Source organism: Alligator sinensis, unplaced genomic scaffold, assembly GCF_000455745.1.
Source record: "Alligator sinensis unplaced genomic scaffold, ASM45574v1 scaffold187_1, whole genome shotgun sequence".
Lineage (NCBI taxonomy): Eukaryota > Metazoa > Chordata > Crocodylia > Alligatoridae > Alligator > Alligator sinensis.
Window position 1 is genome coordinate 4,838,408 of NW_005841861.1, and position 9,752 is coordinate 4,848,159.

The window sequence follows — 9,752 nt, forward strand, 5'->3', positions numbered from 1 at the left end:
ATGCTTCATTTCATGGCGCATTACCAGTAACTTGACCTACATTCCTTATCTGAAGAAGAGCTTTTAAGCAGTTTCATGTATACTGTAGAACTAAAGCAAAGACTGACCTAAAGGAAGTCTGAGCTGTTCCTCTAGTTGCCTCAAATCAAGCACCATGGTTCTAGATGTTGTTTGGGAGCTTTAAAAGCAAATAGTGAGATCAGAAGAGTCAAAGCTGTCTGCGCCCTTCTAATGCAATAAAAGAACAATTCCACCACTTGAAGTCTGCATTGTCTGAGAACTTACACAGCAAGACTAGAGGCTTATCCACAAGAGAATTATACCAGTGCATGCTCAGGTTTGAATATATACAGAAATATATAACCAGGTTATATATATTCTGTACATATATCCGAACCCCTGCATAAGCTACAGCTTATGCAGGGGGTCGGACTCGATGATCTATTGAGGTCCCTTCCGACCCTAGCATCTATGAACTACCTATAGGCATACCCCATAGGGAAGGACTAAAGTCCAACTGATACTGCAGCCATCCTGCTCTTTCCAGAGCCAACTTACTCTGGGCTCTGCATGAGGAGGAAAACAGATTCCCTAGGGACAGGCTTCTCTTTGGCTGCTTCGAAGTGCTAGCCGGAGTCTAGAGGGGACAGTTCCAGGCCATTGCACTCTGCTTAGGAGGAATCATTTAAAATGGCAGTGCCAGGTTCATTTCAGCCCCAAACATTTAAGTAGAAGCCTCTTTTATGAAATTCAAGGCCTACAAACACTGGGCCCCAATTTATTTTCTTCTTTTAATCAGCTCAGTGGAAAAAAATAATTAAAAAAAAAAAATCTTCCTGGTGTTTGTAGCAAAAATTTGCAGCTACAAGAACCCAAGAGTGGGATTGATTGGCTATTTTTTGTTGTCGAGTCACAGGGAAATGGATTTAAATGCAACCTGAACTGCTTGCTGTTTGTTTACTAATGCTTTAAGTTTTAACAAACTAATGTAAAGAAAAAAAATGCTTTTAGAGACACTAGTTAAAAATAGTTCTCTCTGTAAATCAAACAAAGCTTGGCAAATATTGATATTGGACATGCACAACTGAAGTGTTAACCTAGCTAAATAATCTATTTTGCTTAAAATAACATGACACCACACATTATAAGAAACTCCCCTCCCCCCAATCCTGAACCTACCAATCTCTCTTACACTTTCAATAAATAAAAACACAGTCAAAAACAAAATACACTTGCAGTTAGTGGTGAAAGACTGTCTTATGTCAACAATGCTGGCACTGTATCAACTGATCTGAATGGGATACCATGATATTCTCTTACAGGCTTGAATTTAAATTTAAGCTGGCACAAGAATAATGTGTCAATATGCTTTTATTGCAGGACACTACGCCAAGGTTAAGATGTAGTAAAAAAAAAAAATGCTTTCAGCATTACCTACTGGTTACTCAAGAACCCTGGAGACCAGCCTATCAGTGCTGCTAAGGATAACCTTGAGAAAGGTTAATTTATCCTCTGAAGCCTCAGTTTACTGGGCATATCACTCTCCATCATGAGGCATAATTGTTTTTAAAATGCTTGGAGGTCTCTGGATGATGGTATGTTGCACTGAAATCACCCCATAACAATGAGTTTGTGTCACTGTATCATCATCTTGGCTATACAAATTACTCCACATTAAAATATAATCTACAGCAGTCAATGAGTTAATAGCAAGCCATACATTTCTTTAAGTGGGCCTAATTATCGCTTGGTTTTAACAAGGACCATCTCAAATCTCTTCAGGAGTTGACTTTCATTGCAAAGCAAGGAGCAGTCACGTACAGTCCAAACTATGAGAAAGTACATGTATAACTGATACTCCCCAGCTAGAGCTTGTAATAAGCAGGGATGCTGAAGTAATTAGTTTCAGAAATAGTTGCTAGACTGGAAGGGAGAGTGTTATGGGTATCAACATTACAGAAGTCACTAGCACAAGCTTTCATAAAGTATTTCAAAGCTATGGGAATGTTTCTTTTGCTTCTAAAATGGCTGCCTTGGAAGAGTTAAAAAAATAAGTCGGGAAGCTCAGTGCACAGTCTAAGAGACTGCATGCTTTCTCCAAGAGATGGCTATTTGTCAGACTTCTTGGACTCTGAGATGCTTCCTATTGTTCAAAAATGGTTGTTGACTTTGGGCTCACAATGCTCTACTCTTCCAGAATTTCTAACATGTCAATCAACTAGTGTAGGTAGGAGGGGAAATCTGCTGTATTCCCCCTTCCTCAGCTAAATGGGCTGTTTGGAACTAAATAATGCATGTACATGTACAAGAGATTCTCAACAACACTAGCAAATTGGCACTCCATACTGGAAACCATTCTAAATTACAATACAGGCCTATAAAATGGAATGCTGAATTGGCTACTTTTCCTACTAAAACTGTGTGTCATTTTACCATGGTCTCTAACAAAGCAATAGCTCAAACACAGTATTGTACATATACTGTAAACTTTCCAGAAGCAGGATTATCTTTGTTTTGTAAAGGCCTTTCTTTGGTATCACAGAGGTGAAAAGCATAATAATGCATCCTCAAGGGGGAAAAGGTCTGAAAAAACCTGAATATCAATAGGTGTTTAGTCCTTCTATCCTAAGCTTAACAAACCAGAACTGTCATGCTGGATGTTTTTCTTCAGGCTCTGCATCAGATGGTCAGGTCAGCATGTCTTGTTTTCATTGCCAGCAGTTCAGTTGGAAAATGGATTTGAGTTGGTATCTTACTCTGAAGTTCCATGTTGGCATCTGTGTAAAGATTGACCTAAATCGTACTAGTAGGGGACGTTCCCTTGCCTGCCTGAACATGGTACTGGCAACCCAAACTTCCAAACTCAGCTTCTTACTTCAATTCACATTCAGCATGAAATGCCACTTATTACACCTGTGCACAGGGCTTTGCCCAGAAGACCCTGAGACACAAATGTATAAGATCAGAGAAAACAGCCAGTAAAAACATGAGGATGAAGAGCTGTGACAGCAGCTTCAGGATCTCTGTTTAGACCAGCCAGAACCCTTGCTTCCTGAGCTGGGGACATTCAGGGTGCTTGTCTATGCACAACTTGGAAATTCAGCTTGATATAGCAAAGCTGAGCAAAAAAAGCATGTGCTACATTCACGCATGCACACACACTTTGGTTGGTTTACAAGGTACAAATCCACCTGGCCTTCTACAATGAAGGTGGTCATAGTGTGGACTGACCATCTCTGCTGACGAGATCGCTAAGCTCACATCCACCATGCTGGGGGCAGTGGAGGGGGGTTAGTCTTAGCAACTGTACGTTGACCAAACAGATAGGATGCTACGTATACTGGCTGAAGCTCAAGAGTATTTGCAAGGGTACTGGCACTTAGAACAATGGAAGACAACCAAAGGCAGAATAAAGACAGGTGTTGGAAAGGAGGCCCATAAACCAAGGAAGGCCCAGAAATACGGGCAAGAGGGAAAGAAATGAGAAGATTCTTGTAGCAGAGGGGTAGGGTTTAGTTGTGGGACCAACCTGTGTTAAGAAGTAAGCTGAACTAGAAAGGTTTCATTACTTAGAAGACAAGCTATAAACTACATGAAGAGGATCCTAGACAAGCCAAAGACCATTCTGAAACACTAAAGAAACTGAGGCAAGGCAATACATGTTAGAAGTTGTTATTTTACGTGCATTTCTTGTGCTACAAAGTAAAAAGCAATGGTGCTTTGACTCCTATACAAAACCAATGTGCTGCTAATACATTACATTTTAACGTGCCCTTTAAGATGCAACCTATGAAGCTCCAAAACATTGACATGGCTTTAGCTTATAGAAACAGTGCATTTAAGCTACTTATGTAGCTGGGACTCTTTCAGTGCTGGGTATAGAGCTCTGTTCTACAAGTAGTAACAGACAAAGAAACTGCATATGGAAAATATGCTGGAGAGACCAAGGGAGGAAATGGGGCTGCAGCCAGTTGAGACCCTGGGAGGCTTGAAATGTACAGGCCCAATGAACTGCAACCCAACACAGTTGTTTGTCAACAGGGGGAGCATGGTTTGGTTTGATTTGTAACCGTCAGCAGACAAAAGAAAGAGGCGGTAAGAATTCTTGTCTCATTTGAATAAATCTAATTTTAAAAATTTAATTGATGGCCTACCACTGCTTCAATTTCACAAAGTCTTCCACTTAAAATGCAAGTTCCACACAACCCTGATGCAAGAAGGAATTCAAACTCTATCTTCCCAGCAAAGCTCACAGCAAGAACTTGTAGTTTTTTTAGCAGGAACTTGGGCAGCACTATAATTTGTAGTAAACACAAACTTCACCTGAAAAGCATTAGTAGTGATCAGCTAACATGGAGACAATGATTTAACTCGTTGTTGCTATATCAATAATTACTGGGACAGTTAACGCTGTACATTTTGTTTATGCCAGAGATGTGTTATGAGCTGGCATTTAAAGATAATGTAGTATGCCATCACTTTCAGGAATTATATTAGCTTGATTTTATCTATGTGCCCTGGGACAAGCAAATGAACAAACCTTTCTACCCAGGAAAAAAAAATCAGAAAGCTTCACTTACAAATACACTTCAGGTATGTAAACTTCACCTTGAAATTCAGCTGGAGATCTCATTGTCCTTTCTGGTGAGACTCCTAAAATGTCAGAAGAAGCTAAAGGGATGGGCAAGAAGGTCCATCTTTCTAATATGTCAACAGTATAATTGGTAGCTACAATACTGAGTGTAGTGAAACGTGATATGTCTTTCTACAGAAGAGATGCTAAAGGCAGTAATGTCTTATCCTGACATACTATACACAAGCAATACATAAAAGCCATGTCTCTTGGTTGCAAATAAGAATTTAATTTCCAGTAGTCAGTGAGGTGGAAATAATACCTTTAATTAAAGCTTCTGTAGCATCTCAGAATCCATAATTGCCTTTCTGCTTTCAGGCAGTTGGGGCACTTTGATTGCTCTGGGGGTAATTCTTTGGCCAGTAATCCAATAGAGTACCTGGTCTTTTGCACATTTTCTGGTTAATTGACCTTCAAAGGGCTTGGTGAGCCCTTTATGCTCTTCGTTGTCAAACACCTTGCACAGTTTCTTTTCTCTGTCCATTCCCCCTCCTCCTCCCTCTTTTTAAAATAAAAGATTAAAGTAATATTATAAGTCTAGAGTTGGGATAAGCTTTAGAACCTACCAATTCATTCCTTTAATTTGAAGGAATGTCGGAAGTTGAAGCTTAAGAGGGTAACTGAGTGGACCTGAAATTCTAAAAGCAACCGACCCATGTGGCCTCTGAAGTCTTTCATCTTAATTCCCATTCCCATTGGTTACTTTATCTGCCCTTTCACTTTCTTCTACTTGACCCATCTTTTGAAGTGCCTCACCTGCTCTATGGTAGTGTTGGAGTGATATTGAAGCTGTGATGGTCTAGGAATTATCTGAGAGGCAAGGATATTTTTGAGTGACTTTTTCTGTTGTTGTTGTTGTTGTTTATTAGACCAACTGCATGGTCAAGATAAAGTTAGACAAGCTTCTGAAGGCAAAGCATTCTTCCTTGGATCATGTGAAAGCTTGTTTGACTTTATCCCAACTATGCAGATATCACTCCCAAAAAATTCTTGTCTTCCATCTGTTCTATTTTGTAGGGGTCTTTTTAAATATTATATTTTTAAACATTACATTTTACACTGACTTTCTGAAAACCAGGCATTAGTACAAGTGGCCGGGTGTCAAGCATACAGCTTCTGGGGCTCAGACTGACAATATGTGAAGGGCTGCTCTGGTGTGCAGGCTGGCCCTGGTGCCACGGACACTGCAAGCAGCACATGTCGGACCAATCCTGCACACTAGCTCTGGGGCAGGTCCAGACTGGGCTGTGTTGGAGCCAGCATGCACGGCTGTCTGGCAGGGCTCCATACGCACTGTGTGCTCCATGCTGGCCCTCAGTACCATGAGCAGCATCTGTTGCACCACGCCCAGTCCTTGCAGCATGTGCACCACATGCTGGCCCTGCTCGGGGAGGGTTTGTGCCACCTGTGATACACAGGCTGGATTCAGCACTGTCCATGCCACAAGGGGGCAGCACAGTGCCGTACCTAGACTCCTGGCGGCCCAGGCCCCCCTTCGCCAGAGACAATGATAGCGTAGTGTTTAAGTCTGTGAGTGTGTTCTGAAAAGTCACAAAAGCAATATGATTTTGTCTTACAAACTGAAATGATACATATAACCAAATTTGTTGAAATAAATGCAGCATTAGGTGCACAATATTAAATTTTTTTGCAGTTGTAATTTTTTTTTTTTTCCATTGGGCCTTGGGCCTGGTTCACCCATGACCATGTCCGGTCTGGGCCAACATGGGGCACATGCTGCACTGCTTCCTCTCCTTCCCCCCAGCCCTGCCTCAGCCAGCTGTATGCTTTGGCATTCACAGACAGACTAGGGCTCAATCCTAACTGGCCCTGGAGCCAGCACTTGGGGCAGGTCCAGTGGGGCGCTGTATGTAGTGCACACCTCATGCCAGCTCCCTGTACCACAGGCAGTGCTCATGGCACAAGGACAGCATCTGAAAAGATTATTCATTTCCTTAGCACCTCATGTGGAACCGTAAGATTGAACTCAGTGGAAATTCTTGTTTCTGCTCTCAAAGGAAAATACATTTCTATAATCATTGGTTCTATGGATTATTCTAAGGCAGATTTACTGTGACTGCTTCTTTGACCACTTGTTTGGCAATACATAACCTAAGTGAAAATTCAGTTCTGTACTGCTTTAGGCAATTTAATCTGCATAAATTACAAATTAATCTCCCACATATTCATGAGATGGCTCCAAGCTTTTAAGAGTAGGATCTTAAATGATCCCCAATACTGCAAGCCTCTTTGAAAGTACTGAGAAACCAACAGATTTTGAGTTCAACCAAGTATTTAAAAAAAATAAACAAACTCAGTACAGCTAGTAAATGAGGTTACTGAGTTCAGCGGAAGCGACTAGCCAGTTATCAACCTTAGTCTTCGATCTTTTAATAGCCCGTCCTTTGCCACAACAAGATGTATTGGTATACCAGATACTTTGGACAACTCTTATGATTGTAAACATATGGCTAAAAGCTTTAACTAAAAATCAGCCTGATCATACTCAAAGCAAATTTCTTGTACCATAAAAGGAAGTAAACATTTACTTAAAATACTCAGGAGGAAAAGAAAAAAACAAAAGCACAAAATAAATTTAAATAATTATTTAAAGCCAACTGCAATTACATGTTGTGATCCTACAGATTTGGGGCTCGCCATGTTTAGATTAAAGGTAAACTTTTATCATACTAGTTTTCCTGCAAGTTTTTACAACTATTCAGCAAATTACACCAGGTGTATGCAGGGCAGTAGGACAATCAGTTATTTATGTGTGTGGATAACACTGAATACCTGCAAATAGAGCTTGGTGCTCAAGTCCCTGTGGGGATAGCACTAAATTACATATGTATTCAGGATTATCAGCAAATATTCTGCTCATAAAACAAGTTAAAGACTACATTTTAATTGCACAAAAACAGAAACATAGAATTATGAGATTACCAAGTACCCTAAAATACAAGATGGATGTACAGTATATGCGGTTGGATATACTTTTGATAAAATGTAGATAGCAATGATTATACGTGCTTAGTTTTTATATATTATACCTCTTATTTATTATTTTGATTTCTTCAGATCTGCCTTTTTCTTAAAAATCAGCAGATCTGGTTAGCTTTGGAAACATTTTACAGATTTACAGAAGTTTAGGGCTGGAAGGGACCTCATGAGATCATTGGGTCCAGCCTCCCTGCTCTCTTGTACAAAGCTAGGGACTGAGATTTTGAGAGAAAGCCTGACAGTCTGTAAGTGCAGTTATTGCCCAACATAGTGATGTCAGTGTTTGAGATCACAGCTAGCTGGCTCCTTAGCATAGCTGTAACAGATTCTGTAGGCTGCCTATATCTCTCACCATCAGGTTTTTAATTTTTTTTCCATTTGTGCAGGAGTTCACTGACATCTAACTATTATTCATAATTCTAGCCTAGCTTGATTTTTCATCTTTGCAATTCAAGTGCAGCTGCACAAGTGACAGTAATAGAGAAAGTGCTAATATAAACCATGCCATCTAGTGATTTATAAATGCAACAGATAAGGGACAAAACAGAAGTTGTAAACCCAGTGTTGTACACTATAATACCACTGATGTCATGTAAACTGATCTGTGGTTAAAAAAACCCCCAAAAACAAAACAAAAACACACAAAAACACTGTACTGCTACCACCCTACAGGACCTTGATTACTGTGTGGTTCTGAGGTCTAAGGGAAGTAAGCATTTAAGATCACGGATATGAATGACGGGATTTCATTTATTCTTTGTATGGATAACCAGATCAGATCCTATTTAACTGACATGCCTGTAGGAAAGTGTATGCTGAAAATAAAACCTTGGGGAAATTCTTTCCACTCCTGTATGTTTCTAGAGGAATTACTATTTTCACAATAAATATACTGTGTTCACTGCATTTGGTTTTGTGCATGTGGTTAGGAGAAATGGCATATGTGGATCAGAGTCTACCTGAGTCATAAAGCAAGAATGGCAAAACAGCCAGGCCCTCATCTATTTTTAGTAAGGTTCTGAAATACATATCTATATCAGTAATATTGAATGTTACTAATTAGTGGTCTGTACAGGCAACCCCCGCTTAACGTGGTTTCACTATAGCGCTCGTTTAAAATATGTACCTGTTTTCACTTAGCGCTCAGAGTGTTTTGTTATAACACTCAGCGCAGGGCTGGGGAGAAGCACTGATGGTGGTGGCAGTGAATGAAGAGGTAGTGACAGCCAGTAGAGGACTAGGGCAGGGCAGCAGGAGAGCAGGGTTTGCTTCTGCATGTGGTGCTGGAATTGGCGGGGAGGAGTGGCAGTGGTGAGAAGGTGGGGGAGGGGGACACATGACTGCAGAGCCCGGGCTCGTGACCAGGGCCAGGGCTGGCAGGGCCCAGGGCAGGCACGAGTGAAGCAGGAGCTCGCAGCCAGCGGGCAGGTGGGGAAGAGTGGCAGTGGCAGCAAGAAGGGACAGGTGGGCAGTAGGCATAAGCACGGGGCCCGGGCTGGTAGGGCAGCTGGAGCATGGGGCCCAGGGTGGCAGGATGTGTATGTGTTGTCCCCTGCCCTAGACCTCAGCGGGGCCAAGCCTGCGAAGCACCCCCGCCCCAGGGCTGCAGTCCTCCTGCCCCTGGGCTGCAGCCCGTGCTCTGTTCCAGTCACGCACTCACCTGCAGGGCATGTACATCGTCCTGAGCCTGCAGCAATCTGGAAGGGGCAGATAGGTGGCAGTGCCCTGAAGGGAGCCCCCACTGGGCAGAGCAGGGTACGGGCACTGGTGGATGGGTGGTCCCACTGCTTCCCCCGTGCCGGCCAGAGCCCCGCTGCCTTCTTGCTGTAAATCCCTGGCTGGTGGGGACCAGGGCGGGGTGTCAGAAGTGTGGGGTCTGGGCTGGCAGGTTGTGTGGAACCAATTATATTTATTTACATTAAATCCTATGGAGAAATGGGTTTCACTTAACGCTGTTTCGCTTAGTGCTTGGTTTTTCCAGAACCAGTTAAGAGTGCTAAGCGGGGATTCCCTGTACATCCTGTCCAATCCAAAAGTTAGCCTGGCATTGTGTGTGTCATTTGCTTCTTTTCAAATCTAGAGAATTCCCAATTCCAAATAATTGTAAAGATCAGGCTCC

The 9,752-nt window shown here is 42.0% G+C and overlaps 1 protein-coding gene across 1 annotated transcript in view; it reads right to left on the reverse strand.

Moving 5' to 3' along the window:
- Positions 1-9,752, reverse strand: part of FARSB (phenylalanyl-tRNA synthetase subunit beta) — a 54,817-nt gene that overhangs the window by 1,111 nt on the left and 43,954 nt on the right. The window lies entirely within an intron of this gene.